This window comes from Sminthopsis crassicaudata, chromosome 2 (assembly GCF_048593235.1).
Source record: "Sminthopsis crassicaudata isolate SCR6 chromosome 2, ASM4859323v1, whole genome shotgun sequence".
Classification (NCBI taxonomy): Eukaryota; Metazoa; Chordata; class Mammalia; order Dasyuromorphia; family Dasyuridae; genus Sminthopsis; species Sminthopsis crassicaudata.
This window is the reverse complement of record NC_133618.1, coordinates 664,175,648-664,193,147: the sequence shown is the minus strand read 5'-3', so window position 1 is coordinate 664,193,147 and position 17,500 is coordinate 664,175,648. Positions and strand designations below refer to the sequence as shown.

General features: G+C 41.8%; 1 protein-coding gene across 3 annotated transcripts in view; it reads left to right on the top strand.

The window, feature by feature from the left end:
* Nucleotides 1–17,500, top strand: part of PHYHIPL (phytanoyl-CoA 2-hydroxylase interacting protein like) — a 90,498-nt gene that overhangs the window by 56,595 nt on the left and 16,403 nt on the right. The window contains exon 1 of one of the 3 annotated variants that reach the window (XM_074297057.1): nt 11,357–11,442. The exons of the other annotated variants lie outside the window; for them this stretch is intronic. The gene's annotated coding sequence lies outside the window, so the exon portion shown is untranslated. Of the gene's footprint in view, nt 1–11,356; nt 11,443–17,500 lie in introns of those variants that run through there. 3 annotated transcript variants of the gene reach the window in all.

Here is a 17,500-nt window from a genome sequence, read left to right as displayed (position 1 = left end):
GGAGCAGGCCGCCATTTTGTGGAGGAAGAAAGTCTGGGAGCGAAAAGGGACCTTCTGTAAAGGTGCCTCAGAGGCCGGGAGGACTCCGTCCGCCGTGGCTGGGAGGACTCTCGTCCCCTGCGCATGCTCCTCGGACTGAGGTCTGTTATAGCCCAGCTTCCCGGGGCAGTAATGGAGTCATTCCGTCCGCAAGAACTCAAGCAGTCGCTGGGCCGCTAGGGGGCGCCATGAGGCCGACTTGTCTTCCCAAATTCAATCCGGCCTCAGACACGTGATAGCCATGTGACTGACTGCCTCAGTTTCCTCAGCTGTAAAAATGAGCTGCAGAAGGAAATGGCCAACCCCTCCAGCGTCTCTGCCAAGGGAGCCCCCAATGGGGCCACAGAGTCTGACATGACCCCAGGGCTGAACAACAACAGCAAACAGCGGGACTGAAACCAAGAGCGCGTGGAGTTTATGCTCTTCAGACGGCCTTGAGGTGGTGGCAGAGAGGCAGCGGGGGCGGCGGAAAGCACGCTGAGCTCCGGGCCTGCTCTGCCACACGGCGGTGATCCGGACAAGCCCGAGGCCCGGCCAGGGGGACGAGCCCGAGGAGCCCGAGGAGTCCGAGGCCGCCCGGCCTCTCCCTTTCGGAGCCGGCGGGGAGCTGCCCCTGGGCAGCAGGTGCTCCTGAAGGCTGAGTCGGTGGTGGTTTGTCGTGTACCACAGCACCGGCCTCGTGGCTTGGGATGCAGGAGGTGCTCAATAAAGGCTTATGGAATCGAGTTGCATCGAGTGACTCTGGGAATCTGAACTGAGCCTTAAGAACCTTTTGTGGGCTGTGTGGAGGCCGGAGGAGAGAGCAGCCGCGGGGAGGCCCGTGAGGGTACCCAGTGGTGCAGGTGAGAGCCACGGTGCCAGCTGTGTGCCAGGCTCTGTGCCAAGCGCTGGGAACACCCACACAGATGCAAAGCCTCTGCCCTCCATGCTGCTGTAATCCAATGTGGAAGCTGCAAGGCTGAGGGCACGGGGGGGGGGGGGGGGGAGGGGGGGGGGGGGGCTGGGGGCTTCCCAAAGCAGTGTGGCTTACCGGGAACGGGGAGGAAAGCCTGCTGAGCCCCCTCCCCCTTTGGAAGGGGCAGAGGGGACTGAAGAGATGGGAGCTCGGTCCTGGGCAGCAGACTGAAGATGGGCCACATGAGGAAGGCCACATGGCAGTGCCCTCCAAAGGAGGAGACGGAGTTGGGGGAAGAAGAGTTGGCATGTGGCTGCCCCCTGTGCAGAACAGCTGCTTTCCCCCCTCCTTCACTTCCAGACGTTTCCTTCCCTCCCTTGGACTGCAGGTCTCTGAGGCAGCCAGTTTGGCTTTCTGTGGGCCACGGCCCCTGAGTCAGTGCATCGAAAGCCAAGTTAAATTGAATGTTTGATTATCATGAACTAGTGTATTTTAATTGTTAACTAATCTCCTTCACTAGGCCACAGGAGCACCCACTGAATCACCTAGACTATCACCTAGAGTATTCCTAGAGATGATTTACCTTCTATTGGAAGGAAATCTGGAGGTTTCTCTGTGTAAGATCGTGTGGAAGTGAGTAAAAAGCTTGAGATTCAGGACCACACTCCCTCCTTGGGGCTACTAAATTATTAGCCAGATACATTTCGTTCTGTGTAGGAAAAGTCCCGGCCCGGGCTTGCACGTTTGGCCCGCAGAGCTGTTGCGAACTTTGGGAAGCTTCTGGGGCAGATGATGGGAGCGTCTCCTCACATGGAACTGTCTGTGTATGGGGTTTACTTTTTAGTGTTCAAGAGTTTAAAAGTAGTCTGAGGTAAAGAGGAAAAATGGTCCATTCTGCTGGCTGTTCCCAAAGAGGGGTTAACTGACTTAACCGGAATTCCGGATTTCAGTAGTTTGAACACTTTCAATACTCTCTTTTCCTCTTTATCTGAATGTCATTGGAATAAACAGATTCATCTTTGATTTAAGAAGAAAAAAGTTTTCATGACTCAGGCAGATTTATTTCACTGGTGTCGGCAGGAAGTACTTCACACTCGCAAGTCAAAAACGAGACCCTTAAGTGACGAAATGATTCTTTTCAGGGTGAATTATTATGACTCATTTAGGCATTAAAATTATTTTCATCTTAAATACAGATATAACTGCGCATGTTTCTTCCCCCCTGTGAGCCACTGGATGCCGGCCCTCCGGAGGAGCGGTCCCTCTTACAGAGGCAGCTGCTTTGTGCAGAATGATGTTGGCAGCATCAGTCCGTGGAGAGTCCCAGCCCCTTCAGGTGGTGCCAGAAACCTTGGGCATCACGGGGAAAGGCAGATATCCGGAAAGCTGCTCCGGGCTTCAGGTCGGAGCAGTCAAAGAGCCGTCGCTCGGGTGACTTTGAAGGACGCAGCCGAGCCCTGCGCTGCCCAGCAATGATTCATAATCAAAGTCAGCTGAAAAGAACTGGAGTTATTTTCCCCTCCGTAGGCACAGCTTACACAGAAATAGCTTTCCATCTTCCCTACTCTCGTCTGATACAGAATCTTAAAAAGTCCTTCACTAGCAACGGGCAATTTATCTTTAACGCCCACTGGCCCAATTGGAAATGGCGGCAGGGAAGCCGGTGCGGCGTCCTCGGCCCACTCTGCCCGGCAGCCTTTTACTCCTCGTGGCTCCTCAGGTGACCTTCAGAGCAGAACAGCTTGGTCATTGTTTCATTAAAAGCCATAGCAACCCAGAGGGAGACAACTCGGTGCTCTGAGTCACTGAAATCCCTTTGCTGTAAACGTTCTCTCATTTCGCTAGCTGTTCCTGGCTTTGTTATTGCAGCTTTGGTCTCCTATTATGAAGGAGCGTTCTGACTTTTCTTCCTTAAGCCATTTGCACAAATTAGACAGATTAACAGTTCTACTGTGATTGTTTGTAAAAATCATACAAGCTCCGTAGGCTAAGGCTTTTGTTCTCCTAAAGTTATCTGAAACAAAGTTGATCATACGGACTTACAGTAAGAGGGATGCTTTTATCAGTGGCTTCCTGTGTTTAATAGAAGCCACTGCAGATTGAATAAGTAATTTAATATAGATTGTCCTCTATGGGAAGATGCTAAGAAAATAGGATAGCATGATATAAACATCCCTAATGGCTTTAAAACACTCACTTGCAATTCAAGGTCTGCTTTTGTTTTTGTTTTGTTTTTTGTTTTTGTTTTTGGGTTTTCTTTTTACTATCCAATTGTATATTCTCTGTACTTTTCAATACCTTTAGACTCTGTGATTTTTATTGGAGCTCTCTCTCTCTCTTCCTCTCTTTCTCTCTCTCTCCTCTATCCCAAATTATAATGTTAAATAGCTATCTGCCCAACAAGAATTTATACAAAAAATTCAAAAAGCAATAAAAAAATCAAATGGCAGAGAGGGGAAAAACTAAAAAAAAAAAATTATAGGAACAATCCAAGGAAAACAAGAAGATTATGAAAAAAGTCAACCAATGAGGGTCTTAAAGAAGAAAATGACTGAAAATTTTAAAATGGGCAACAGAAAGACAGAGAAGTGACAAGACAACAAGAAATAATAAAACACAATACAAAGAATGAAAAAATAGAGAATGTGAAACATAAGAAAAACAACAGATCTGGAGAATAGATAGACCATGAAGAGAAAATACAAGAACGATTGGACTATCTGAAAGCTATGACCAAAAAAGAATCTTGATATAACACTACAAGAAATAATTAAAGAAAATTGTTCTAAAGTGATAAAAGGGGAAAGTAGAAATAGAAAAAAATCCACCAATCATCGCCTCAAAGAGATCCTAAGGAAAACATAGAAATATCATTGCTAAGTTTCAAAAACCCCATTTAAAAGAGAAAATTTTACAAGTAGCAACACAGAAAAAACCAATTCAGATATGCTGGAGCTATAATAAGAATTTCACAGGATTTATCAGCAGCTCCAATAAAAGATTGTAGATCCCGGAATACTATAATGTGAAAATAGAAAGAACTAAGATTATGGATGAAAATATTAAGTGTAATGAATGAAAAAATGGACATTTCACTGAATTCATATTTTAAGGATTTTGTCTCAAACCTGAACTCAATGGGAAATTTAATATATAACAGCCAACATCAAAGACTAATTTCAAAGAACTCAATAAGGACAAATCATTTATATTTTATAAACAGAAATGTAGACCATATATCTAAGATCAACATTAGTAATTTAATAGTTCGAAGGAAGAATTGGGATATAACTTTTAATAGCAAAACTATCTAGGACAAGGTAAAAACAGTAATTATGCCATACAAATGAGATGTGATAGCAAGGACCAACACAGGAATTAGATGGAGGAGGAAAGCTGGTGAGAATTGGCACCCTCCAAATATAAAATACAAAGAAATAAGGGGGAAGGGAATAATATACATATATGAGTGTGCTTGCCTTTTTGTGTGTGTGTTTGTTGAGTCCTTTGCTTGTGTCCCACTCTTCAGGAGTGGCTTTGTGACTTTGGCTAAGTGACTTTGCCACGCTCTCACAGGTACTAAGTGTCTATCCACTGAGCCATCTAAGTGCCTCCTTTCTTTTTGTAGTAAGCACTAGTGATTGTTATTGGAGAGGAATAGCATTATGAATGTTTGTGTACATATATTTGTAAACATACATGTGTACACATATACATTATTCTTTTTGTTAAGACGTTTTTCAGTTGTGTCTGACTCTTCACGACCGACCCCATTTGTATTTTTTCCCAGAGATAAGGAACAATTTGACATTCCCTTCTCCTGCTCATTTTACTGATGAGGAACTGAGGCAAACAGGGTAAAGGGATTTGCCCAGGCTCATGTGGTTAGCAAGTGTCTGAGGGCAGGTTTGAACTCGGGAAGTGAGTCTTCCTGCCTGCAGACTCCATCCACGGTTGCTCCGCCCGACACCTGAATTATTGTTGGTGAAGAATAGCCTTCTGTGTGTTATTACATATAGTTATATAAGTCTCTGTTTGTTTGGCTCTGGACAGGTATGCCTTCTTCAAGTGAAACAAATAAGTAAAATGAGAGAGGATTAGCATGATGTGTGTATAATAAATGAATAAATATGTGTGTATAATAATATAATGTAGTCTAGATATGATGGTAATGTGTATGTACAGTAAATTGTACTATATATAAGGTGGGTTGTTGTCCATTGTTCTCAGAGGACCAAAATGACATCACTATATTAAGGGTACAGTGTGTCTGACTGGCTGATCGGACCAATACAATGTTCCACTACAAGTCCGGCACAAATAGTTCTTGTTAATGTTTGGGGTGGATTGTCGAAATCTGTGCATCCTCTTCCTTTTAAAGCCTTTTTTCTAACAATCAAAAAGAAATCATATGCTAGCACTATACTATGAAGTGGAGGTACAAAGGCCAAAAATAAAATAAAATAGTTCCTGCCCTCAAGAGCATTATGTTTTATTGGAGAGAACACAATGTCCACCCAGATAAGTAAACATACAAAATATACAAAGTCATAGGATTGTGGTGGTGGGATCAGCAAGAGCTCACACATCTGGAGGATTAGGCAGGCCTCATTTGGGAGCGTGTGGGAATATATACCTTTTTGCTTTCTGGGTTTTAGGTCTCAGCTGAAAAATGAGAGGATTGTACCTTATGACCTGAGGAGTCTCTTCCAGCACCAATCCTATATCCCCTTCCCATCACTTAGATAATTAGTAGCTATTTAACCAAAGGTAGAATATTTAATTTCCCAGAGCCTCAATTTCCTCCTATACAGAATGATGATAATACTACCTAATAATATCTAAACCAAGATTTTATGAGGAAAATGCTTTCAAACTTTAAAGTATAATGCAAACAAAAGGCTTTTTTTTTTTCAATGAAATTGGTTTGTCATCTAAATCTTAGTGGAAGGAGTAGATATTAAATGAGATCACTAATCTTTCCTTTAAAAGGTATTCACTGGTGGTGAATTTTATCCCCATTGATGGCTCCATACCAAAAAGCTGCATATTTAAATTATATTCTGCTAATCAATCCCATCCATATTTGAAGTGACCTAGTTCTTTTTTTTTTTTTTTTTAATTCAGACCAATGCCCATTATTGTATAAGTAGAAGTCTTGGAACAGATAATCCATCCTCATTATTCTGCTTCATAAAGTAATTATCATATATGATAATTTAATGAATTTGCTTATTGACTATTAATTTTTAACAATAATTTAGTGTAGAGTCAAGGAGTGTTTGTAAGTGAATGAATGAGAATGAAAGAATAAGTTGTTTGCTGGTAGAACCAGTTAGCAATGTTTGATAGTTGGTGTTCCTACAGTAAAGTATTTGGGACCAAGCCAGACCAGGGCTCCCTTTAGGGAGAGGGACAGGCTGAGGTCACATTTGCCAGGGAATGACCCTGCGCTGGGCCTGATCACTGGACATGAGGGTGGCTGTTGCCTCGGTGCCATTCTGAAATTTTTCCTCCATTATAAGATCGGGTCCTTGGGATAAATCAGACACGTGACTTCTGTCAGCCAACCTTGTAGTTCTTAGCTGCCCAAATGACCCAAGTTCTTCTCTCACAAAGAGGAGGGCGAAGAGGATGCCCATGTGACCCTGGGCAGATCACCAGCCTCACCTGTAAAACAGGAGCAGCAGACTGGGCCCTCTCATGCCTCCCAAGCTCTAATTCTGTGATCCTATCAGTGGGGGCTGGGGAAGATTTGTTCCTCTTCCTTTTCCTGGGATTCTCCATGGTTACAGATAACAGCAGCAGGTGTGCTGGGTTGGTACTAAGAAGCCAGCATCATTCGTTTTATTCCCTAGTGCTCTGCCAAGTGCCCTGAACAAGGTAGGAAGCTAGTATCTATGTAGTTAAACACAATTCAGTTAAAACCCTGAGCTTCTTTTAGCTGGTGAATCTCAGCATCCTTTGGCAACATCTTTGTGGAGCTGGTTAAGGAGAGGAAGCAAAATTGGCCGATGGCCGTTTTCCTTCCCAGCTCTTGGTGGAGGTGCTACAAGAAAACCAGCTCGCAGCAGCAGTGGGCCTGGGATGGCCAAGGAGAAAAAGTCCATCACCCACACAGCAAATAGGAGTCCTGAGCTGAGATTTGACTAAATGAGTTACCTGGCTTTGCCTTTAGCCAAGAACTAGTCATTGCACCGTCCACTTGGAGAACTTCTTGTTCTACAGAAAAGTCAAGGAAGGTCCAGGGCAGCCGGGGCACCGTGGTGTGCAGGGCACTGGGCCCAGAGCGAGGAGTCCCAGTCCGGCCGCAGACACTTAATAATAACTGTGCGACGCTCTTTTCCGATTTCATTGTGATGAGTTGTTTTTTGGAAAGACAGACTTTCCACGTTATACCAACAGCCTTGCCAATAAACAGCATCTCCTCCCAGCGGTAATTCAGTCTTGGTCAGCTTAGCAAAGATGAAAGGACTCTCATAGCTGTTTCATGCAATTCCCCCCAAGCACTCAGGCGCACTTTCTAAATTATAATTCAACAGCGAGTCCTGGGCGAGTTTCACTTTTTCATTTACTGCTCATTTGCTAGTGCTTCGGTCCAAATCCAGGGGGGGATGATCACATCCATTTTAAAATTGATTAGACAATTTAACTTGGAATTTAACTGCGGCTGTGGCTGAGAGAGATAAGCCTCTGAATGGGAGCACAAAGCATTCATCTTGTGGCACTCCAGCTCATGTGGGAAGCCGGCATTTTGTGTTTCTTCTTGGGCCGCTGCAAAGTGTAAAATGTGAGCAAAGCAGAGCAAAGGGACCCGGGCTGACTTCCCACCACGGCTTTATGGAGGAGCCAGGTTCAGCTTCTCTCCAACACCGGGTTGTGGTCTTAGGAGGTTGCTCTGCGACACCGCTTTGGTACCAAAGCACTGGTACTTTGGTACCAAGAGCCTGGCTCTTCCTTGCATCAGTATTTGGGGGTGTTTGCTGTGTCTGCACCCTGCCCTGATGGATGTGGCTGGACCCCTTGGAGGCCTGGAACCCAAGGAGCCAGGCCAGAAGGGCCAGATTGAAGGCCATTCCCTTAAAAGTGGGGAAGGATTGAGTGTTCACAGCCCTCATTAATAGTTCTCAGTTCTTAGAGTGGGGACGGATTAGGAGAGAGATGCTCTCCTGGGAGTGGGGTTCAGTAACAATAATAATAAGAGTCATTGGAGTTCTCACTTATAAAGCACTGAGTGATTTGCTCAAGGTTTGCCACAGCCTGGGAGGGAGGGAGGGAGTGTGAAGACTGTTCCCATTGTAGAGATGGGGAGGCAGAGACTGAGGGTACGCCAGGTGGGGCAGGAGATGGAGCACTGGCCTGGAGTCAGACCCTCACTGGGGGACCTTGGGCCACTTATGTCACCTCTTTGCCTCAGGTTCCTCATCTGTAAAATGAGCTGGAGAAGGAAATGGCCAACTCTGCACGATCTTTTACCAAATTCAACCCAAATGCGGTCATGGACATGTTGGACATGACTGAAGGGACCACACCAGGCTCTGCCCTGTGCTTGATAAATAAGCACTCTGTCTATAGAAAGGTGGCAGGAGTGCCCATTGGTTAGGGAGCAGGGGTCAGGATTGCCCAGGTTCAAGCCTTCTCCATCACAGGCCAGTCACAGCACAGCATGGCACCCGAGGCCATCTCTAGATCTGGGTACAGGCCAGTTGCCCTCCTTCATGTGGGAAGGAAATTTCCACACTAGGTTTTACCTAAACTGATGAGGCCATAGGTTCTTTCCTCAAAAAGGGGGAAAAAGATGCAAGTTCTATCCCACAAACTTAAACAAGGATAATTCCAGAATGTAGCAGCTCCAGTGAGGGGCAGCTATTCCACAGGTTGGGGAAAGAACCCATGATTTAACATCACTGGTGATTGGAAGTAGAAGTAGCAGTCCTGTAAATTCGCAGGTGGCCAGGAGGCGTGCGACAAGAATGAGTGTAAGGGGGAAATCACATGCAAGAGGTGAACGAACTTTAGGACCGAGGTCTAGAGAACAAGATAGAAGCCTCATTGGGGGGGGGGGCGGAATGTTGCTCAGGAAAGGAATATGTACTGAGAGAGAGTGGGGGGCTCAGACCAAAGAGACACGGCACCTTCCAGGTATCCTCACTGGCAAGAGAGGGGAGGAGGATGTGGTAGTTGTTCACAGAAAAGGCTCATGTCCCATCAGAGAGTTTGGCCTTTTTTGGTGTTTTAAAACTAATGGCAAGAATACTTTGAATAATTCTGGACACCTGTATATTAGATGGATTAGTTGAAAAAAATCTCAAAAGAAGAAATTTTATGGGATTGAGGAAAAGGGCTAAATAGATGTAGTTTGTCCAAATGGCACACTGAACTGATGATACCGTTATTTAAACTGGTCCAGTGATTTTAATAATCACATTAAGCTCAATTATTCAGAATTTTTAATTTAACAATTATCGGTATTTTGAAATAGAAATAATAACAATGGAAATGAAGCATAATAGAGCAGAATCAAATTGAGAAAATGAAGACATACAATATATTTCAGGACTAGGAGTTGGACCTAAAGTGAAACCTACTTATTTAGTCATCTCTAGACTGGCTTTAGTATCTATTGGACTATGAATGAAGCTTTCTGCCCTTATTCCTCCCTAGGTCGGTCCTACTCACTATTCTTGGTACTGACTCCTATCTCAAGGCCAACCAGCTCTATTTGCCCACGCTGGCATCGCTTTTTACTTGGAGGTGACTCTTGGCATACTTTTTGTGGCCCAGCCCCATGCTTTCCTCCTAAATTTCTTGGCTTTGGAAAAGATCCTCATTGAAATATCTTTCTCTTTGTACCTGTATAGAACAGGAGTTAAACGTTTTTTGGGTCACGGATCCTCTTGACAGTCTGGTCAATCGTCTCCTCAGAATGATGTTCAAATGCACAACATAAAATGCAGTTTCGTAAGAACTCAATTATATGAAAATAGTTACTAGAATATTTTAATCAACAGTTCAGGGACCCAAATTAACAATGTCTGGTCTAGCAGGACAGTTTCAAAGCATGCACCACTCTAATATGCCATCTAGACTTGATGAATAGTTGGAATGCCACTAAGAAGTACATCTGGGAGAACAAAGCGTGCCAAAAATATCCTAAATCCTTCATCGGAAACCTATTCTGTTTTTAATAACCATTTACCATTAAAATTGTAAAAATGGGACACAACTCCCTCCTGCTACAATTTAAGTAAGATGTGTTGAGATTCTAAATATAAAACAGATTTGTCAACAAAAGCATTAGGCTATTTCCATACGATCCAAACAACTTTTAAATCCATTAAAAATTTAGTTAGTGAACTGATATTTTGACTAATGTCTTTTTTTAACTAAATTGAATGGATGTTTTAGTGCCAGATTAAAAAGTAGGTTGTAGGTCACTGGACCACTAGAGAGACTTATTTGATGACACAGGAGGAGGCAAAAGAAAAAAGTTAACCATTCAAATGCATGATGCTTACATTTAGAAAAAGAAAAATAATAAAGTAATATAATGAAAATTTTGCTGATTTGGGGAAGCAATAAACTCTTCATAATAAGGAGTTTCAAAGATTCCTGGAAGCAACAGAAAATAAAAGCCTCAGTTTTATTTCTTGTTTGTTGTGGTAAAAAGGATAGTTGCCCTACTCGGTGTGTTGTGAGGATTTTATGGGAAAATAAGAGCAGTGTGCCCACAGCAGTAAGGCTGATTTTTGGAACTGAGGATCAAGTAAAACTTCTCTGTTTTGGGTGGGGGGATGATTAGTTGGCAAGATGTGGGCCAGATTCTCTGGAGAAGCTGGAAGAGCCCAGCAGTCCACCGCACACAGTAGGTGCTCAGCACATGCTATACTTGTTTGAAGACCATTTTGAACAGGCCAGCTAAGAGAAAACTAATGAGGAGGAAAGAAGCTCCCAGAGCTACTCCCTGCCACCTCATCTTGGTGCCTTTGTAGCTTCCTTCTGGATTCCCAGAATGCCCCCCACGCCCCATCTTTGCCTCTCGAGACCTCGCATAGTCCAAAGGCCGTCACTGCTGTGAAATCTTGTTTTTGTGGGGCTTTTCATAATGCTCAAGATTACTCCAATAATTTGTGTGCTGGACTGCCAACTTTAAAAGGCCGTGTAAATCCTACCCGTTGTTACTAGTAACAACAACTAAATCATAATCATCATCCAAGCCTTTAATTTAGCTTTGTTACTTTTCTCACCTCGCGATTCCTTAAGGGCAGAAACCTGTCTTCTTCATCTTTATGTCTCCCAAGGCACAGTAAACATTAGCTGAAAGTTGATCTGATGCCATATCAAATGCTGTAGATAAAGGAACCCTCATAATCTTGTCAATAGGGCAGATTCCTCTATATGATCTGTCACAATGGATGCATAGAATCATAAGGCTAGGAGCAAGCTTGAGAAGCCATCTGATCTTCTCCACTCCTGCCTCAGGGAGAGCCCTACCTAAATCATCCCAGGTAAATAAAAGTCTCTAAGGGAAAATATCTTAAATCCTTCATCGGAAACCTATTCTGCTTTTTAATAACCTTTTACTGTTAAAACTGTAAAAAAGGAACACAACTCCTTCCTGCTACAATTTAAATGAGGTGTATTAGATTCACAATATAAAACAGCTTTGTCAACAAAAGACAAAATTAACCTAGGGAAAATAAAGATGTACTTGTTTACTCTAGATATTACTGCTTTAAGAGCCCATAGGTCTGATTGTACTTTCCTAAAGCAAGTTCAGCACCACAGACAAAAAGGAGTCACATCAAGTACTATTAGTCAGCTTTGGTAATGCTTGCAGCTTTATTTGCAATAATTGCTATAGTTAGAAAGGGTATATTTGAAATGTTTGTTCTCAAAAGTCATTTTTACCTTCTAAATGGTTTCCAAAGCATTTGAAACTACCATTTGTACTGACATTTATGGATACCTCAGCTGCTAGTTTTATATTCAGTATTTTTGGTGTTAGCAGTCTATCTGTAGAAGTCAGAATCACATATCAACATTTTATAAAAAACATGGTAGCTACAATTATATTTGAAATGAAAGTTTATTAGTGAAAGAAAAAGGAATAAAATATAATTAATGAGATACTAATGCTAGAATTCATTTTTCATAAATGTTATATCTTGAAATACAGATTATTTTTATCAATTATAAGATGATGTAATTAGTCATAGGACCCATTGAATAATAAATTCTGTTTTTTCTTCTTAAGATGACAAGACCCATTGTATAAACTAGTAGCAAAATGGCATTGAATATATAAGCTACTTGAAGACAGGCACTGTCTTTTTTTTTATTCTCAACACCTAAGATTGTATTTGGCACATTGTCAGTGAGTTACTGATAGATTAGACTTGGATTCAGAAACACACGGGCTCAAATATTGCTTTTGGAATACCAAAAGAGGCAAATTATTTAAGTCAACAATTATTTTTTAAATGTTTCTATGTGCTATGTAGTGTGCTACATTCTGGAGATACAAAGAAAGGCACAAAAAAGTCCCTAATTTCAAGGAGCTCACAATCCCAATAGGGAGACAACATGCAATTAACTACGTACAAATAAAATATAGTACAGGATACATTGAGGTGATTTAGAGGCAAAACATTAACATTAAGGGGGATTGGGAAAGGCTTCTTTCTTTTAAAAAATTTTTTTATTATTATAGCTTTTTACTTAAAATTATATGCATGGGTAATTTTTCAGCACTGACAATTGCAAAACCTTCTGTTCCAACTTTTCCCCTCCTTCCCCCCACTACCTCCCCTAAATTTCTTGGCTTTGGAAAAGATCCTCATTGAAGTATCTTTCTCTTAGTATCTGTATAGCACAGGAGTTCTTAAATGTTTTTTGGGGTCATGGATCCTCTTGACAGTCTGGTCAATAGTCCCCTTCTCAGGATGATGTTAAAATACACAACATAAAATGCAGAATTTTGTTAGAACTCAGTTATATGAAAATAGTTACTAGAATATTGTAATAAAAAGTTCATGGACCCAAATTAACAATGTCTGGTCTAAGAGGACCATAGGTAGACCATACATGTTAAATATGTTAAAGTATATGTTGAATACAATATATGTATACCTATTTACAGTTATCTTGTTGCACCAGAAAAATCAAATTTAGAAATAAGGTAAAAATAACCTGAGAAGGAAATCAAACATGCAGACAAAAACAGGAGTGGAAATGCTATATTGTGGTTCACACTCATTTCCCATAGTTCTTTCACCAGGTGTAGCTGCTTCTATTAATTATTGAACAAATGGAACTGATTTGGTTCATCTCATTGTTGAAGAGGGCCACGTCCATCAGAATATATCCTCATACAGCATTGTTGGTGAAGTATATAATGGTCTCCTGGTTCTGCTCATTTCCCTCAGCATCAGTTCCTGTAAGTCTCTCCAGGCCTCTCTGAAATCCTCCAGCTGGTCTTTTCTTACAGAACAATAATATTCCATAATATTATATACCACAATTTACCCAACCATTCTCCAGCTGATGGCATCCACTCAGTTTCCAGTTTCTAACCACTACAAAGAGGGCTGCCACAAGCATTTTTGCACATATGGGTCCCAGGAAAGGCTTCTTTCAAAAGGCAAGATTTTATGTTTGTAGCAGCTCTTTTTATAGTGGCAAAGAACTGGAAATTAAGTGGATGTCCATGACTTGGGGAATAGCTGTATAAGTTATGTATATGAATGTGATGGAATATTTTGTTCTATAAGAAATGATGAGCAGGATGGTTTCAGAAAAATCTGGAGAGACTTACATGAACTGATGCTGAGTGAAATGTGCAGAACCAGATCACTGTACACAGCAACAGCAAGATTATACGATGATCAACTCTGATGGACGTGGCTCTCAACAATGAGGTAATTCAGGTCAATTCCAATGGTCTTGGGATGGAGAGAGCCATCTGCACCTAGAGACAGGACTGAATGTGGATCACAACATAGTATTTTCACTTTTTTATTGTTGTTTCCTTTTTTTATTTCCTTTCTCGTTTTTTTTTCCTTTTTGACTTGATTTTTTTATGCAACATGATAATTGTGGAAATATCTACAGAAGAATTGCATGTGTTTGACATATATTTGGATTATTTGCTGTCTAGGTTAGGGGATGGGGGAAGAAAAGGAAAAAAATTGGAATACAAGATTTTGCAAAAGTGAATGTTGAAAACTATGCATATATTTTGATAATGAAAAACTATTATTTAAGTTTTTTAAAGGCAGAAGAGAACTAAGATTATAGAAGGGTCAAGTTAGGGGGTTGTGAGTGAGAAAAGTTGAGGATGACACCGCGGTTATAAGCCTGGACCCCTGGGAGGATCATGATGCCCTTGGCAGCATGATGGAGACATGGGCATGTCTGTAGGCAGGGGAGAAGGAGCCAGCAGACAGAGAGAAACTGGAGAGAAGAGAGAGCAATGACGAGGGGGCGATGTATTGAAGGAGGAAGGGTTTGCCTTGGCAAGAAAGCCCACCTCTTCATGTGACACAGAACTGGAGCAGGAGTTAGTGGCAGAAAGCATCTGAGTGAACTGAGGAAGGAGGAAAAGATGGTGTTCTCAGAGAATGACTCTTTTTCTTTTTTCATTGAAATGTGAGGTGAGATTTTGTACTGATATGGTGGGTTAAGTACCTGCTTCATAAGGTTATTGTTAGGATCCAATGGAATAAATTGTATAGAGTTCTATGTAAACCTTAAAAAGCTCTACAAGTCTCTGTTTTTACTGGTGTTAGAAATGAATCTGTGTTTTTAATACCTTGAGGCTTAGTGAATAAATATCATCAAAATAATAAATGCTTTGCAAGAATGAGTATTGTAATCTTATCATTAAATAGTCAGGTTTTCCTACATTTGCTTTGTAATCCCCTCCATCATTACAGTGAGAACTCCTCTGTAAAATGAAGAGACTTTATAGGAGAAAAATAATACAGCTCCCATGCAGCTCCAGACTGTGATTGTTTGGAGCTGGATGAGGGACAAGATGTGCTGCATGTGGCGAGAGACTGAGCTGGCCCACCATATATGGTTTTATAAAATGTTATAAAAGCAGAAGCGCCTCCAGGAATCAGCCTCAGGAATCAGAAACCAAATATTTGGTTTCTGACAGTGATACTGAGAGAAAATGTACTTCTTGCTCTTCCCAGACATTGTTTTCCAAAATCAGAGGTGCACCTCAACCAGCCCAGCCTTTCCCAGGACAACTTGGCATAAATCCATCAAATAATCAGATTTCTTAAAAGTTTGAATTCTTCATGCATTGCTACTATAACATGCTTTCAAACTTCAGTATACAGTTAATACCAGCAGGGCTTCCCTTCTTTAGAGTTTTTCCATTCATCCCCAAATCCCAATCTAGTCTTTTAGCAATGCTGATGGCACTTATTCTGAGGATTTCTAGATTTTAGATCCAGATGTTTGGAAGCTTTTTTGGTAAGGGCAGCTGGGTTATGTGGTGGATAGAATATGGGATTGGAGTCGGGAGAACCTGAACTTGAATCCAGCCTCAGACACTTACTCTGTGACTCTAGACAACTGGCATAATTTCTCTGTGCCTCAGTTTCCTCATCTATAAAATAGAACAAAATAACACCCTCTACCTCCCAGCATTGTTCTGAGGCTAAAATGAGATAATATTATAAAAGCTGGGGAAATCTTAAAGCATTATGTAAATAACATTATTTTTAAAGTCAGCATGGCAGAAAGTTTTTCTCACTCATCAGCCTCGTCTAGTTTATTATTTTAGCATTCTAAATTCATCTTTCAAAGTGCCACAGCTGAAAGACTCTGGTTCTTGAAATAATTATCTCAGAATGAATGGAGTCCCTATTATGATATGGGTAGGACAGCTACTAAATACTTTCTGTAGCCAAAATATAAGTATCTCATCCAATATTAATTGATTCATTGAAAAGAGAGCATTTATGAAAACTCAGGGGAGGTTAGTTCAATAAGAGCAATGTTGTAAATGGACATTTGGCTAGAAATCATCCCAGAGAGGGATTTCAAATAAGGTGGGGTTTGCTTATAAATAATTGGGGTAAAATTATGTGAGCCGTGCCTTTATTTTAAAAACGAAGAGAGGATCACAAAATCTGAGTTATTTTTGGAGTTTCTCAGTTTAGAATTAGTTGACTTAGGCTATCTCTCTTTTGTTTGACTGAACTTTTCTCTGCCAATGTTAAATTAAGTAACCCAAGCCCTAGGACATTTGCTAAAACAATATTAAGAGAACAGATGGAAATGGGGTTTGGAGGAAGAAAGAGTCTGGGCAAAACTCAACCAGATGGACTCACCTTCTAACAGAGTGCGCTCCGAGGCTTTTGGGAAGAGATCTAGAAAAGGTTTCATTGTACATTGGGGGTTAGGGAGAATTTGTCCTAATTCGAATATAGGGCAGCCACTGGCCATTTTCTGTTACGTGCATGTTACCTATGGAAAACCTACATTGGAAAGTAGAGGAATGAAGACTCAGCTCAAATCTGACTTTTATTGGAGATGTGACCTTGTCCATGTGCCCATGGGTCAGTTGAGCCTTGTCAGTTCCCCTCAGCCTGGTTTTTAGGTCATCTACCAACTTGGTATTCCCTGAGGTCACTGCACGTGATCCTGATTCCTGGAGGCATCACAAGCATGGACAGGCTGCCCCGGCAGAAGGGGGGGGAAAGCACTTTACTCCCATTGCCATGACAATGGCTGAAGCGGGTGCTATGGGACCCCCCGAGTTTGGTCAGGTCCATGCATCCTGGGGCTTTGCCACTTTCTTGAGTTTTTGTTTTGCCACCGGACTTTGATGAGTTTGGAAGAGAGAAGGGGGCTGACAATTCCGTGCAACTGCCTCACTTAAAATCCAGTTCATCCCCTGAGATGTCGCTGGCCCTCTTTGAGAAAGGAAAATCAACAGCAGCAGTTAACTCTTTGGTCATTTCATAGGTGACACTTGAAATTAGAAACATTCAGCTACCATATTAAGGGGTCTGTCTTTAAAACTCCACAAGTGCAGAACAATCATTCAGGTTAAGTCCATTTGCTTTATTACAATGAAAGTAAATAATGAAAAAAATGGGGGGCTGGACCCTGGGTGGTCAGGTAATATAACACAATACCAGAGGAGGAGGAGGGTGGCCATGTGGGCTTCCCATATAAGCATACTTAGGTGTTTTTAAATCTCCTGCTGGCTGTTTTTAATTTTGCTCAGTGAGCTCTTCGCCTCAGTTATTTGGAGATATCATTCTGTATGAACTGTATTAGGACACACTGTTTTTTCCATCATACTTTGAGCCAAGAAAAAAAAATTGTCTCCTCTTTAGAAAACATTGCTAACTTTTCTTCTCCCTCTTCCATTCTTTGCCATCCTTTTTTCCTCTTACTTTCTTTTGCTATTCCTCTTAAGCCTTCTCTGCTCTCTATTTCCATTAGCACACTTACCCTACTGAACTGGCTCTTTGTGGCACCCTGCTTTCTCCTTGATGCCACCCTGAGGGAGCCCTGGAAATATCACCAGCTGGCATT